This window comes from Catharus ustulatus, chromosome 7 (assembly GCF_009819885.2).
Source record: "Catharus ustulatus isolate bCatUst1 chromosome 7, bCatUst1.pri.v2, whole genome shotgun sequence".
NCBI classification, from domain to species: Eukaryota; Metazoa; Chordata; class Aves; order Passeriformes; family Turdidae; genus Catharus; species Catharus ustulatus.
The window spans coordinates 5,916,842-5,934,113 of NC_046227.1; positions in this window are offsets into that span (position 1 = coordinate 5,916,842).

Consider the following 17,272-nt stretch of genomic DNA (forward strand, 5'->3'; position numbering starts at 1 on the left):
TTGGCTTGTCATTCTTTAAACATAGGAATTAAAAAATACTGCTGCAAAAATTGCCTGTTGTATGTAGTGACATAAGCAAATGCCTCAAGACAGAATGAATGCTACAGTTTTGGTCCTCATTCCTGCACATACTTGCTAAAGTACAAAGATTTTAAAGATATGTGCATCTATCTGCAGACAATTAATTGATTTAACAAATTTTGTTGCTGAAGTATCTTGACTTTATAGCATGCAGTAACTATATTTGAGTCTCTAGGAAAATGGTTTTATAGCGGGAAAATTTGCATATATGGTGGAAGATCAGAAGATTTTTGCTAACACAGAAGGAAGTCTCTGACTGTTGGCAATGTCTTGGAGTAGGAAACTGTGAGACAGATAAATACTGGACCAAAAGAAAATTTCTGAAAATACCTATGAATAATATAGTTCCTGAAATGTTCTTGCAAATGAAGAAGGTTGTGCAATGCACGGAGTTACTCCTGGTTTTGTTTTTCCATTTCTGAGTCTGTGGGCACAGGCAGGATTCTGGCAGAGGGAATAACAAGAGGGCAAGGAGGTGCAAGTAATTTCCCATCCTAAAATTGAGAAGCTGCATTGTCTCACCTATATGCTGGTGTCAAGTGAGATTACCCTGCTCCTAGACCATTCCAGAGAGATGGCTATCTTCTCAAATTTAGAAATCTAATGGAAGGGATTATTCCATAACCTCTGAGTGACCTTTTCCAGAGTATGCCAGTGGATGCAGAGGGATACACAGCACATGGTTTCATCACTGTAAGGGTCTGTCTGTTATTTTCTGGTGTTCTCTGAATTAAAAAGTTGCAGGCATTTAGATATTCCCTTTTTCCCTCTTATCTCACACACTTGATGTGTGTCATTGTCTCATAGTCCTCGTTGGCAGTAACAAAGTTGCCATGGGAATATTGACTCGAAAAAATTAGCACTTGCCTTTGGTGATAGAAATATCTGGATGTTAACATTTCTGTGCTTATCTTATGCTGTGAAATTTAAATGTCTACAGTAATTAATTCAATTATCAGTTAAAAATGTGATTGCTGCTATTACAGCTCGGCCTTGCATTTCTCTGGCTAGGAAATGCTTCAGAGAAGTTAATTCATTGAATGTTCTGCAGTCTGATCACTTAACCTGACATTGGTTAAGTATGGCATCAGTAGAGAAAGTTTTGATAGCTGCATCTTCAAGGAGAGCATCGAGGTTTTTCTCTGTATCATCTCAACCTGACTGTAGTTTTACTTTAGCCTGAGATTTTACATCTACATTACACCACTTTCATTGGAAATGGCTTTCCCCAAAACACTCAGTCTCTTTTCATCTTTTTTACATTGTTCCAGTCCTTGTTTTCTTCCTGGATTTAATGACAAGCCTCATTTGTGGAAGGCAGAAATAAAATGGCAGCATCTGTCTCCTCCCAGGCTGGTGGAACATTTGTCCTGGCAGAGCAGTCTCTTGTTTGGGCTGCTGAAGGCTGCCCAGACCACCATGGCAATCTGCACTCCTCATTTTTCGTGTCACACTCATTAGAGGTCTAATGGAAAAAGAGAAATTAATCACTTTGTGGATGAGAGAGCAAAAAAAACCCTTGGACCTTAAGAGAACTCAGTGATAAACTGCAACGTCGCATGGAAGACTCTTGAGAAAGGGAGAGAAAAGACAGAAATGTTTAATTCTTCAGTCTGATTGAAATCAGACCTGTTGGAAAACACCATCTCTTTTAAGGAATGGGTGAAATCTGGGGAATGTTCAGGGAACAGCAGCATTTTGTTCTGTTGAACTCTTTCTTAAATGTGGACTGGTGTCTGTGATAGTTCTCTAGTTTGTTCTCTGATCCCCAAGATTCAGTGGAAAAAAAAAAAAAAGATTATTGATTTGTTTAAAACAAGCCATCTATATAAAAAAACCCCACAACTGTGGAGCATATTTACTGCTGGAGTGCTAAAGAAATCTTTCAGACACGTTTGTGAGTAGTTCCCCACTTCAGCCCACAAATACAATTTCTTTCCCCTTGTGTGGCTTGCCCCAAAAGCCTGGGCCAGCAATCGGCTATGACCAGAGCTGAGCCTAAATTGCTTTAATTAAAGGCTACTCCAGAGTAAGCTGCCATTAGCATCCATTACTGCAAGATTAAAGTCCTTTTATTAGGTTGTTATTGATGGAATTAAGCCGACTGATCGGGAGCAATTCAGAGCTGAAATAACTGTCATGCAAAGAACGAAACCATTTACTGGTAATACCAGAAAACTTATGGATTGCAGTGCTGAGATAATTCCCCTTTAACTAAAAGTGGGCAGCAAAGATCTATTGCAAGGCTGGGCCTTTTAATCTGATGTAGTGCCACAGCCCCTGGGGATGGACAGCTGCTCTTGGGAGGTCGGCTGTGGCCTTGGGATGCTCCAAAACCTTTCCAGCTCTGCCAGCATGTTGGGGATCATTTCTGAATCAGCCATGGCACTTCCTCTGCACCCAAATCATGTCCTTGGTCATGGTGGAGGATGGACTGGAGGTCCAGCAAGTTGCTGAGACAAATGCCAAACCTTTAGGACATAGGTGCCAGCTGGAGCCCTGGGCTGGCTCGGTGGGGCTGCAGGAGATGCTTTTCCTCAGATGGAAGATGCCACAGGACACAAAGGAGATGCCAGGAGAATGAGATCTGGGCTTGGTGCCAGCATCACCCAGGCCAGAAGAACAACTTTAATTGGCCTGTCATCTGGTCTGTTCCCTGCTCCTGTTTCCCCTGTGCCATCTGAGGAGACAGAAAATTAGAAACCAGCCTATCCTTTTTTCTTTAATTGTTCTCCCTTATTCTTCAGAGAGGCTTCTCCTGGTCTAACTGCAGGTGATCTATAATTAAAATGTCATATTCCACACATTTTTTAAGCCATCTGGCTGTGTCTCCAGGACAGGGAAAGGTGGGGCTGGGGGATGAGTGGATATGTTACACTGAAGGGCTGTTTTCTGCCCAAACCTAAATCTGGCCATTTGTTACCTCTGGTGATGCAGGGATGCTGTGCTTACAAAGATTTCTGAAAAACCTTTGCTGGTTCTGGCTGCACTGTGCAGACTTTGGTTAGCAGGCCTTCTGTTATGCTTTAGAAAGATAAAATGAAAAAATAGAAAAAAAAACACCCCAAGAAGTACACTTCCTTTTTACTGTTCATGGTGATTAATGTGAGTGGCTTTTCACAATCCATTTCCAATTAATTTTAGTGAAGGGAGCTCTGCTGGCCTGTGTGTGAACTAAACTTCATATTAGAAGATTACTGAAGGGATTGCAAGCTAAGGATTGAACACAGGGCTTAAGCTCCAAACTAGCCATCATGTGAGTCACCAAAAAGCACAGTTCCTCCTCGCTGTGAGTCATCCTAATGACACACTTGGAGCCAGTGGAGCTCAGAGCCTAATCCCCTCTGCCACCAGCCTCTGCCGTGCCTGGGAGACAGCAAGGAGAGATCACAGCGTGGAACACGCTCACAGCTCCCAGGTGATGCAGCTGGAAGGGAAATAAATGGGTATTTCTGTGCTTCCATTCCAGGGCTGGGACGGGGTGAGCAGCAGTCGTGCTGCAACCCACTTTAATCCCCTAAAATCAGAGGCACCTTTTGTCTTTTTTCTGAGGAAGAGATGTTTTGTTCCCCTTTTTTCAAGCTCCTTTGAATACCTGTGGTACAACTTTATCTCATCCTTAGAATGGCAAATAAAACTCTTAGTGCTTATGAGAATGCAGTTATTTACTGTCCTTGCTGCTGCAGATTTATTATCATTTTCCCTATTCCCTGAGCTATAATGTCCCCTACAAAGATAGTTGATGTTGAAGAGCAAGAAAGCATTTTTTTAAAAATTTATTTTGATAATTATATCATAGGAAGCCCCATGGATGCTGGGAAGAACAGGAGTTGACAGACAAGCCTTTACAAGCTTAACTGAGATGCAGGAAGAAGAGGAATGCATTCATCAGCACTGTCTCCTGTAGGTTTTTCCTGCTAATGGCCAAGAAATGCCATAACTAAAACAGCTGATTCATTCTCCCCCTTTTATTCTCAGGATGTGCTAAGAGCTGCAGGATGTGATGCCAAGTGCTGGCTGCTGCCTGTCCTGGAGCTGGAGAGGCTGTGGGGATGGTGCTGACTTTGATCCAGAAAGCAGTGACAGAAGGGGAAATGCAGGAAACTTTGGCTTCTGAGGGTGTGTGTGGGCATGGGTGGTAGACAAAACCCTTGGGATGGAGGGAATCTGATCTGAGAAGGGATTCCTGTTGACTGGTTGTTTGGTTGGTTGGGGTTATTTTCTTTAACCTAAGCATAGCTTGATTTATGATGCTGTCAGGCCCTTAGTCTCTTCTCCTTAGTGCCTTATCCCTGGCAAGTGGTGATGGATTCTTCTTCCCTCCTACATTACCCACATCACATTTGAGAATCTTTTATGCAGAAACTAAAAAAAAAGTGGGAAAACATTATACGTGGTGTAAAAGTTGTCTTTGTCTAAGGGAAGATGAATAATGTTGTGGTATTTGTTCTGAAGCAGCTGGTGCCACTTTGTTTTCAAGATTGGTGAGAGATGGGGAGAACAGGTTGTACTTTCCTGGCCCTCAGATACAGCTCAATGGGAGGGAAAGCACATTTGCATCTGCTGGCTGTAGAGGTTTACAGATGATTTGTTGTGAACCCTTCACCGAGTGGAAGGAAAAAACTTTTTATGTTCAACATGAAGCATAGTATATGTGCTTTTGATGCAAGTAAAATGCAGAAGCTGTTGATCACTAAAGACCCCCCTGCTCTCCATCTGAGTTGAATCTTTGGGTGCTTTGCAGCAGGGCAGTGCTTCCAAGTGGTATCAGCATAAACATGGATTTAAGGTATTGTGCTACTGTGGGCATGTGCACTACTTGGCCTTCTTTGGGCAAGCAAAGAGTGAAAAAAAGGAAGGGATGCTTCTCGTATAAAGTAGGGTACTTGTGACAGCAGCAGAAATGAGATCTCACAGAGGCTGGGCAAGAGTTGTCTCAGATGTTGGAGAAAACTCCCGAGAATTTCTTCTGGTAATTCTGCAGGTGAATCTCTCTTTGTAAAGCATGTAAATTTGGACTTCTGTAGTGAGAAGAAAGGGAATGGGAAGAGGAAATTGTTGTAACTTCTGATGTTAGAGATTGTACAGTCAAAGCAATCACTATGTAAGCCTTGCTTTGTAGGTTATTACTGAATATTATTCTATTGGAAGTCAAAGAGAGGGTGTCTGTATTAGCAAAGAGAGCCCTGATCAGATGGAGAAAATGGAGATAAAAAGACAGTAGCTGTACTGAAATATATAATCCCACAGGTAGAAGAGCCTGTTTCACATCCAGCTGCCTGTCAGCGATGTAGTGGCTTAGCTGCTCTGTGGGCCTGGGGGATCATGAGTTAAAGAGTTTAGGCTCAGCCTGCCTATCTGGCCTCTGTCTTGTTAGGATGGACAAAAGCTGCACATACTGACCCAATTCACCAGCTGGTTCCAGGAACTCTCTGCAGGGATTCATGTATACAGACTTTTATAGCAGCTTCTGGATTCCAGACCTCTACATAGTTTGGTGTCGTCCTGATTTCCCTGTTTGGGAGAAAGTCTGCAAATCAGTCAGTAAAAGAACTCCATGTTTCACTAGTTGTTTTTATGTTGAAAAGAGGAGGATTTGAGTTAAAGGTTTACAAGTCAGAAATTGGGACTTGGATTGCTTCTGCAGTTCCTTTGTGTGGTGTAAATTCTCATAGAATAGCACATCACCTGACTCTTTAGCCTATTTATAACTTGAGATTATTCATTCTGCATGCATGTGAATATTTTGGTGAAATTTGCATTCTTTCTGGGAAAGAATGAAGGCAGATTCAAAAATGAATTGTCTGAAAAAAATAAACTGTATGGCTTTGGCTTTTACAGCTGCCATATTTTAAAGTGTTCACCTGGACATGGAACAAGATCCAAAAAGCATTTAACACCTCCCCACAGTTCCTGTTTCTCATCCTCTCCATCAGATGGCATTTCTCAGCTCCAGCAAGAGATAGTACATTCTCTCCTGTAGTAATTCCATCCAGAGTGTATAAAATTGGTGCAGAGACAGTTGCTCCTCTGGTTATCTCTGCTCTCCCCCTAAATACCTCTTGCATAAAAGCACTGTGACGCTGACTTAGTGTAAGTGTGCACTCATTCACAATGTGTGGGCCAGCAAGGGATGAAAATAGAGATGCTGTGAGATTGGGAAATAGGTTTGCATGTCCAAGGGAAGAGAGAAAAGAATTACATTAATAGAACATAATGGCACCGTTAATTTTGGCATTAGTGTTGTATGACTTTTTAGGTACGTGGCAAATTGGCTTTGATTTTTAGCTCTCCTTTTATGCTGTGTTACCCCAACAGCACTGTGTGTTGCCATTGTTTGGAAGGTGTTTACTTGTAAATACATTTATAAGTGTTACTGTAGTGGCAATTGTTGCAATAACACTGAGCTGTGAATGAAGTGTCACGTTTAGATGCCTGCTGGGATATTGCCCATCCGTTCTCCATTAAGTCTAACTATTTACTGTCAGCAAACTTTCTATACTTGAACATCAGGAGGTGATCTTGGAGGGGTTTTCTTTGTTTCTTTGTGAAGGAGAGCGGTGCAAGTTATCACTGTTCAGTACAAACTCAGAGTGGACCAAAGAATTCAGGACTACAACTTCCTCTTAGCAGATGTGCTAAGTATTGGCTAGCCAGCCAGCTTAATTTTAAATGCAGAATAGCCTTGTAGAAGAAGGCTCTTCTAGGACTAAGAAGGTTTTCCATTAAAATAAGGAAGTAGAGGGAAGTGGTAGCTAGAAACAGCTAGCTGTTCAGAGGGACCAGGGCCATTTATGAATAGGCAAAAAGTAGCCCTGAGCAAGACGTGAACAATAAACTGTCAGGAAGAGGTGAAAGGAAAAGGAGCAGTGAATTTCACCCATTAAATTTCCTTTCAGATGTGTTTGTAACCTGCTTGCCTTTCCTTTTCCCTTTCATTTGATTTCAATAGATCACAAAAGAAGACTTTTCTGTCACTCAGATCTGTTGTTGCAGAGCCTTGTGGGGTTTAAGTTGATACAGCATTAACTTATGTCATTAGGCTGTGCCAGCACTCCCAGCCTGGCACTATTTGCCATTAAAAACCCATTTTGTCAGCAATAACTGCTTTTCTTTGAGAGTGAGGTTCCTAGTAGATGCTCCTGCTCTTTGGCAAGGCAAACTAAGCTATATCATGGTCCTGGTGATATTGCTGCTTGACTCATTTTGTCAGGTGAATTCAAAGATTTATTTTCTAGGCAGTGTCCCAGCGTGCATGATTCTGTTTTACTCCTACTTGTGAAAATCAATCACAGGGAACATGGCAGGGGAAATTACCAGCATGAGCAGGGAGTTCCTTGAGCAGTACCTCATCCCTGTGCCAATCAAAAGGGTTTTCCTTTTTTCCTGCCTATGTTTGCAGGGGTCCCTGTGTTATTTTGGATCTGTTGTGTGGTATAAAACAAGAGCTCACCCAGAAGAGCTTGACTATGCTTTTTACATGCTCCAGAGTCTCTTGTCTATAACTTATTAGTGTGATAATCATAACGAGATCCTTTATAAGATTATACATTGCAATCCAGCAATACATCATAGAAGTATTAATATTCTCTGCATTCCCTGGAGATTAAAGTGATGCAATAGTTACAGATATCGATATATTTGTCATATATGGATTGAATATATATGCATGTATCTGTTTCCCACCTGAAAAATGAAGGCTCCTTTCTTGTGGAAACACACTCTAGTCCTGATTAACTCCAAGAGCACGATGAGGCAACAAATGTGTTGCCATGTGCTGGAGCAAGAGGCTTTTTGTGGGTTTGTAGGATGCCAGCACAAACTGTAAGAAATTATCTGTCATTGTGTGTGGCCTACAGGAACATGTGAGCTGGAAGGAGATGGCATAGCAGGGGTGGTGCTTGTGAGAATGTCAAGAGCTTGAATGAAGCTTTCTACACCTAAAGGCTCCCAAAAGTGAGGGTACTGCACACTCTGTTCCAGAGCCAGGGTCAGTCCTTGCAAGGTCAGTGATTAGCAGGGCTTGGAGGAATCCTGTAGCAACAATTAAGCTGAAATCTTTAGTGGAGTTTGCAGCTGCTGCATTAGTGTTGGCAGAAAGCTCATTTCTGAAAATACAGCAGAGAGAGTTGTTATTGTTGTTGTGGGCAGCAGGCACGACTGAATCCTTAAATAACTGATGCCTGTGCTTAGCTGTCTTCCCACTGCAGTGTATTTCCTAATCTCTGCTGCTTCGCTTCTCCTGCCCAACTGTGACACTGCTTGCTTGCTGTTTAAATGCTGTTATTGGTCAATGGCTGGTGCTGACTGCAATTCAAACAAAAACAAATGCTGAGGCCTCTGGTTTAATTGCTTTCTGATGTACCACACTCTGTCTGGGAAGCAGGTAGCCTTGTTTGTGGACAAGCTCTGGTTTAGTCTTGGTTTTAAATCAGACAGCAGAGCCAACCAGATCTCCGGTTTCTGATTCTGCTTATTACCAACAGATTTGCATTTATGCATCTTGGTTTCATCAAACTCCTTGTGGAGGTTTTAAAGCTTGCTTTCCTCAGTTTGGTGTAGCTGGTGCTCACTGGTTTCAATTTAAGGATGTGAGTGCCCTTTCCAGAAGCCTGGCCTCACCATTTTTATGGATCACTAAATTGCAGTGTTGTTGAAGGCAAAACCAGCAACAGCAAAACTATCCCTAGTGTAATATTCAGTGTGTTGTGGAGCTTTAAAAGAAATGGGGAAAAAAACTGGTTTCTGTTAGACCTTATAGGATAAAATGATCCAAAACAGCAAAACCACTCCTATCTGGAAACTTCATCAAAATTATTGTGAAAATAATTTGGCAGAGGGAAAGTAAAGGCTGTAGCCAAAGCACTGTAAGTTTTCCAGTGGAAAGACATCTTCTGTTGCTGAGTTGTGTCATATTTTGGGTGGTGATACAGGATATTGATGGACATCACTAAATGCTGCATGTTGCTTACATATGGTTTTAAATATTATTAAAAGAACTTGAGAGAATACATGGATACCGAATGGAAGATGATTGTTCACTGATGGGATTTGAAAATGGATTTTAAATCCATAACAAAAATTGAGGTATATTCTCTATATGCTTTGTTTTCTACACTGGTTGTGGATGCTCTTGCAAAGCTCTGCAAGGACCACACTATATAAGTTAGTGGTTAAATAACTTTCTTATTATTGTTAATCTTATTTCCATTTGAACTTAAGCCCTTTCACCTGCTCATTCCTGGGGGAAAATGAAATATGTTTACCATAATTGAGCTGTAGCTTAATTTCTTTAGGTACACAGTAAGCCAATGATCTCTGGAGAGTGTGCCTCTGTTCTAAGAGGCTTATGAACAGAAGAAAGCATTAAATAATAACTTGCAGATATTTATGACTGCAGTGAGATCACCTGACATTTGAGGATTTATTTTTTTTAAATCTGAAATTGAATTAATTCAGGGTATTTGGTGGTTCTTAAAGTATTCCATGCTTTTTAAATTTATCTATTATCTTTTCTCGCCTTGTAGCAGAGAGACTAATATGGTGCTCCACCAAATAAAAGCTATTAGTTAAGTACCTAAATTGTATGTGATTTTCTAGAGCTGGTATGGTTTTGGAAAGGATTTTACATAATGCATACTGGAATTGTTTTTATTGTACCTGCATCAGCACAAGTTACCCTTCTTTCCATATAAATCTACATCTGCCTCTCCCTGATGTTGTCCCTGGTGTTTCTGATGGCCACTGTTTCTCACGTTTCTGTGTCAGAAGGCAGCTGAGCAGCTCTTTGTGTGCTCATTGTCAGGCTACGGCAGCCATGGAACAGCCAAGGGCAGCCCAGGCTCAGAAAAGGAGGAAACAACATATATAATGTGCCCCAAAGGAAAGGACGACTAGATATAAATTTTTTTAGGAATAATTTCCCCAAAACTATTCCCAGGGAAAAAATCCCAAACCACAGCTACATTCATAGCCTGGATTTTATTCAGCTCCTCACTATTCCAGCATGACTATAGCTCTGGCTGCTCTTAGCAAAGTTAGGAAATGAGTTAGCTTCAGTATTAATATAGTGAGCTACATTTGCAAAGCCAATCAAGAGCTTCACACGGTGTTCCGAGATACCGGAATTCAATTCACAGGATTTGCCAAAGCTCTATTTTTATTTTGTCTTCATCTGATGTTATCAAGGTTGTTCATGTTCCAAAAATGGATGAGTTTAGCAATAGTTAGCAGTTGGTAATAGGAGTCAAGAAGACCAAGGCTTTTAACACATTCAGAATGTTTAATTTCCCCTCCATCTGATGATAATAACTTAACATGCAAAAAGAAAATAACACAAAATTATGTGGATTTAAAAAACCTCCCACGCACCTTATGGAATTAAAATACTGTGTGGGCCTGGAACCACGAGTATGTTCACTAAATATGATCTCCAGAAGCATGTTATATTTGAGAAAAAAATTAAATGAAAAAAATTAATCGTTGCTGTTTTATCCAAACACATCACTTTCCTAACATTTTGCTATGCCCATTAGGTAATCACGCCATTTATGTTTAACTAAAATTTTTCCTTAGGGTGGTATCTGTAAAATTTAAATATCTACTTATTCATTTGGGGTGTTTCTATAATTGGAGCATAACATTGCAGTAAGTCTTGAAGCATGTCCAAGGAAAGGTCAGGTTTTGCTGAAATTTCCACTTATCTGAAGCTTTTTTTCACGCCAAAATGTATTTAAGAGTGTAGTCAGCAGAGTATTTCTGCGAGGTTTTGGTTGTGGCATGAGGAGCTGGTTGAAGTGTGGCTTCCCAGGCAGGCTTGGCTCAGCACCAAGAATTGCAGAGAGCTTTGCAGAGTCACAGAACAGCCTGACGTGCCGGAGATGGGAGTGGGAAATCCTCGCTGCCTCAGCATCCCAATGGGTGTGCAGAGCGGGCAAGGAAGAACCAAACCCTTCTCAGAGATGTTTCCAGGAGGCAGTGTCAGAAATGTGTACTAGAAGTGCTTTCTGTGAGCTTTTATTTTTTTTTTAACAGCATGGGGGACATGATTCACGAATTGTTGAAACAAGGTAGGATGCCCATAGTCTCAGTCTGTTAGTGTCTTTTATTAATAATTAGCCTTTTAAAATTTATCTAACAAAATTCCAAGATGGCCTTGGAAAAGATTCCTTTGGATGGCACTTGTAGTGCTGTAAAATGAGAGCTACGGTGTAGCATAGCCACAGCAGCAAATAATCCTGCTCTGGCTATTGTGAGGGGTATTTTAGGTCCTAAAAATTAGATTATCTTAAAAACATGAGGAGGAGAAAACTGTGCAGTCTGTAGAGCAGGAAAAAGATGAAGCAGAGGGGAGGGAGCCCTCATTTCCTGTGGTCACTTGTATTAAAATGCTGCCCACTACCCAGCAGAGCAATACTCCCAAATCCAGAGCACTGCTTGCCTCTGCTGTTCCCAGAACAGCATCCCTGCATGGATGCTGAACATGCCTGCGTTGTTTGTAAATGCTCTTTGTAGGGTCCCTGCTGTAAATATATCACAATGTGAAAAGTATAAAATTTGTGTTAGAATTTGTGTTTTCTTGGTCAAAAAGGGCAATGTTGCTCGCAGTGAGCCCCTTGGAAATTCGAGTTTGTCTGGAAATAACATTGTCGTTGGTAGAGGCTAGAAATAGAATAGAATGTGGGAGATTTAGTAAATATATTTAGGATACAAGGGGATGCAGAATGACATGGCAAAGATGCACAAAATAGAAATACGTACAAAGCAGGTTTTTCACATGGTGGTGAACCTTTATGACTAGAACCTTTATGACGCAGTTAGATTACAGCCAAAAATTAAAAATTTCAAAGAAATTCAGCAATCATTTTTGTAGTATGTATACCTTGACAGGTTTCATTCATAAACCTCATTTACTAGGAGCATCTTACAAAGTATTATTACAGAAGAACTAAAAAGATACAGTGACTGTGAGGAGGTTTTTGCCAGAAAACATTTCCTGAAGAAGACAGTCATGCACAGCAAACCAGAAATATGCTATTTTTAAAAGAATTTGTATATAGAAAGCATCTTCAGGAAGGAGAGATGGAATGCTATCTTCCTTAGGTATATGGCTGTTAAGATATTTTTATCATGTACTGCAATCTAGTGCTAGATCATGTAAGAGGGGCTTTGCACATTCCTTTCTCATTTCTGTTAGGAAATTAAATCCTGATAAGGTTCTATATGATGTCTCTTATCACTCTGTGGAGTAGCAATTTGAAGACCAGAAACACATATGGTTTTTCATCTTTATGGTCCAATTCTGACCACTGGAGTTTGTTTCCTGCTGCTGTTTTCATGAGGGCAGAAAAATGCTTTGTCCAAAATCCACTTACTTTTCTGCTGGCCTTCAGTTTGAGGAATGTTCTGTTAAATCCAAAATACACGGTTGTGATATTGAACCAAAATTGGCTTCCTGCTAATAAATTAATACAAATAGTATTTGGGCTTCTCTTGACTTTCTTGTTAGCTCCTCATGTGAGGAGTGAGTAAACTGCAGATAAGAAATGGTAAGAAAACACACTCTGCAAAATGAAGCATCAGCTGCAGTCAAAGAATTGGCTGGGCTGGAATTTAAGCAACCAGAAGAGCAATTTGTGGGTGTGAGGAGTCTGTGGTCCCCATAAAAAGACAGGATGGGCTTGCCAGCCACGAGGGGAGAGTGCAAGGGCAGCCTGGAGTGCCAATGTCACAGAACCCCCATGAGTGGAGGGCCAGGAAGATGAAGGAGCAACACAGAGCTACATGTGTGCCCTGCATCCTTACAGTCAATCCCATTTTTTACATTATTTTTATCCTCAAAGACCCTCAGACAATTTTGTTACAGCTCCTGCTTTTCAGCCTGTAGGGTGTTATTCCAAAACTAATCCGTGTTTGGCTTTCTGAAAATAACGTGGAGGTGAATATTCAATCAAAAAAACTGAAATTGCTGTCTTGAAGGGTTGATCTTTTAAATATAATCTGCCTGCAAGTAGATTACACTTATGGTCATTTGGACACAAACACACTTTTGTAAGAGAATTATTCACTCAGGAAAGTGAGCAGGGGGAATTTAGGGAAGATGTTCAAAAATAACCAGGAAGCTCAAGGAATCAATTTATGCTCAAGAATTAAAGTAGTGACAACAAAGCTTTACCAGCAGAAACTACTGAGGCTTGAGTGTCTTGCATAATTATTTATTAGAAAAGGGAGAGAAAAGCTTGGAGATGCTTTTATTTCAGTGTTAGGTCAAATAATTGATGGTGATCTGCAGCTGACAAAAGGGCAGCAGCAAAGACATTTAAAAGTGGCAAATTTAGGCATCATGAAGGAGTGAGAGACTGTCCTGGCAGTGTCTGAGTCTACCAGGCTCAGCCTTAAGAGATACAAGGTCCAAATTCCAAGGTAGGCTTCAAAACAAGTAGGGTGGAAATATTTCTGTTGGTTTAGGGAGTGGGTTGTTTGGTTGGTTGTTGTTTTGTTGGTTTTTTGGGGGGCTTTTTGCTAAACTAACTCAAGATCAGCAAATCTAAACATAGTATTTCTTCCAGAATGGTGAGAATTTGAGTACAGTTTTTTTTTTTCTTCCTGCATGGTTTTTTTTGGTTTAGCTGTTTTTTTACAGTAAATGCATTTTCCTGTAAAGACAGCAGCACAAGGGTTCCCAGGGAATAGTTCAGTTGTGTTTTGACTTTTAAAACATTTTATACTTTCTTTTCCTCTTAACTTCAGGCATTTAGAACGCATTAGGGTCACTGGTTCTAGTGGGAATGCTGATGTTAAGGTTAGTTCAAGGGCAATTTAATATATTTAGGAGGTGTCAGGACTGAGAATCTGTAAAAGCAGAGATGCTTTATTTTGAGTATAGATCTAGTTAATAGATATCTTGTATTAAATTCTGGTTGTGTGGAGAAAAGGTAATATGCAGTTGTCAAGTGACACTGGAGTGTACATAGCAATAATGAAAGTAGAAAATTAAGTTCTTAGCTATCTAAACATATATATATGTGCATGCATACACTGTGTCATGATTATGTAAAGAAGGAAGTGGAACATAGTCTTTTAAAACTGGAGAAGGTTTGTCTCCAATAACACTTCCCATGTAACTATCACAAGGAATTGTTGATCCAAAAGGCCATGTGGACACAGATGAAGAAGAGAAAAATCATGGAACTAACTTTTTCCACTCTAATAATAAATAATTGATGACAGAGTGATCATTATTTTAATTTAATTAATTAGTAACCATTAATAATTATGATAACTTCATTCCCCCATCATGTGGACAAGAAGGATTGTTAATTCAGGGCTCAGGAATACAAGGACAGCATAACTCCAAGGAACCTCAAAAATTGGATGAAGAAACAGCTATTCATGTTACTGCTTGGGCACAGATTTGTACCTTACCCATGGCACTTGTCATGATATTACTGTCGATAATATTTTGCCTTCTGATCACACAGGTCTTACAGATACTCAAGGAAACGTGCATTTGGTAAAGCTTGGCATGATTTATCTAGCTTGGAGCAACGAGTAAGTTCTTACTGAATTAAATGAATTAGACATTTTTTAATTCTCCAAATGCCAAACCAGATACACTGGGCTTTGGAACTCCTCCCTATTTTTAGAGCAATACTGACTTTGTTTCTTACCATGTTTTTTTTTTTTTTTTCAGGCTAGTAATCTATAATGTACTTGAGCTATTTTGATATGGTTATCTTTAATTAAGCACATAACTTTGAGATATTTTGCATATTAAATTCTTTTGATAGTATTTTAACATGCAAATTTGTATTCTTTTGCTACAGCAGACAGATTGGTAAGCCATCAATTATTAGGGAAAAAAAATTGTTCTAATGAACAAACAGGACATTTCAGACAGTAAGCTGAGAGTGTCAAGCATCACTCAGCAGGGCCAAAATAAGGACTTCAAATAAGGACATTTAAATACCTACCAGTATTTAAACAATAATTCATAAAAACTGTGTGGTTTTTTGAAGTATGGCAAGGCACCATATAATATAATATTAGAAGTATCCTTCCCCAGCATGTGCTTGATACTGAGCTGTGTTTTGGTGTTGTTACAGCTAGTGCCCTGTGAAAGTGAACCAGTTAATGCCTGAAGTGATTTATGGTGCTTTAAGCTGGGAGGTCATAACCATAAATATTGTAAAGGGCTTTGATTTTCAGATTATGCCAAACATTCCCATTTTGAAAAATGGGTCTCACTGAAATGTGTAACGTTGGGAAAGTAAACACAACATTTTTAATTTAATTTCCATTCTCTTTTGTGACAATTACAGATCACATGAAAAGGGAAGCCATCATAGCATGTCATATATTGAACTCGATGAAATCTATTACAATTTGAATCTCTGGAGCATTTTTCCCTCCAGTGGGGCTCTAATTTATACTTGCTCATTCAGGAATAAATAGTGCTATTTTCTGACCTGTCATCTGTCTCACCTCAACTCTCTTCAGCTTTTGCACTGAGAAAATGATGTCGTTGAGCTGAATGCTAAAGCAGCAAACTGTGTTAAGATTAATTTTACAGCCCAGCCCTTAAAAAATTTAGAACTGTTCCATCCATCGTTTCACTACTGTGACAGTAGCTTTCCAGTGCACACAGGGTAGGTATGTGTGTACAGAGGGAGAGACAGAATGACTGAATGAGCACAAAAATGAGTGAATACTGGTGGTCTGAGCTCTGCTACCAGCACTCCTGAACTTGCTGATCTCATTACCACCACCCAGTGGAAAAGTCTGGAGCTGATGCCAGTTCCTGGTGTGAACTTCAGGGCTTCTTCCCACGGAAATACCTCCTGCTTCATTTACTGCTTCAGTAAATGAGCACAGGCTCACTGATGTGCAGTTTCTAATTGACTGTGGAATACTTCTGATCCATTTTTTAGACTCCAGATTTTTTAACACTGGAAAAAAGTTGTGTAGCAGTTGGCAGGGAAAATAATCTGTTTGTAACAAATGGCCACAAATGTTCTGCTATCCTAGATCTCAAAGTTCACAATTTTCCTATTTATTTGTGAATTTCCTTTTATCAGGTTTTCCCTTAATGCCTTCTTTCATTTTCATGAAAAGCTTTTAATTTCTTAAGTACCTTTGAAATGTTGTATTTTTAACAAAGCAAGTTTTAACTGGATAAAATTGATTTAAAACATTTAACTGGTAAAAATGAAAACTTGGTGCTCGTTATGTAGTGAACTCCCATCTCCAGAAAAGTAGCAGATGCAGAACGGCTGCTTGAAATCTCTTTGGATATTTTGTGCAGTGATCATGTGTTGTTTGCTTTAATGTAATGCTAATTCTGTACCTTGCCTGCTGGATTTTATTCAGCTTTGGCTAGTGGCTTGGTGGAATCACAGCCATTCTGTGGTCTTTTGGCTTTTGCTCTTTGGTTTATTAAAAAAAAAAATTTAATTGAGGTTTTTTGTGTTGTCTCTGAACAATTGCTCCTTGCACTGTTGTGCTAGATTGTTAGAGAAATGAAACTGAAGAAGATTTTATAGACCAGTCAATTGGGAAAAGTCATGGAATGGTTTGGATTGGAAGGGACCTTAAAGACCTTTTAGAAAAGATCATCTAAAAAACAAAACCAGCTAAAGATTCCCCTGCCACACACAGGTATGCTTCCACTAGAGATGGAAGCATTGCCTCTGAGATAAAATCCAATTCTTTTCCTTACAGTTTTTGATAATTTAATTTCATTTATTCTGTTAGGGTTTGACTTGGCTGTTTGGTTTGAATGGATATTGGGAAACTATAATTCCATGACGGACTGTTTCAGGGATTCATTTTCCAGCAGCTGGCTCCATTTGCTTTTGACATAGAGACACTCTATTTGTTAGAGGATTTGCTTCTAAGGCAATGTTTAACATAGCACAGTGAATTGTATTTTCAGTGTTGGAAATGGTCAAGGGTGGCTTGTGCAGCCATCAGGTGTTTTGGCTTGGGCCATCAGATGTTTTCTGGCCTTTGTAAAATATCCTGCTGCTTAATGGTATTGTAGTACATGAGTCACTTGGTGTCACCTCATATTCAGTGTGTCATTTGCAATTTCATTTTAAATATTTATTGGTTTGGTTTGTTTTCTCTCTGTTAGGAATGGATTAGGGAAGAAAACAAAAAGATGCAGCGTGCATGGGGTGTTAGGGAAATT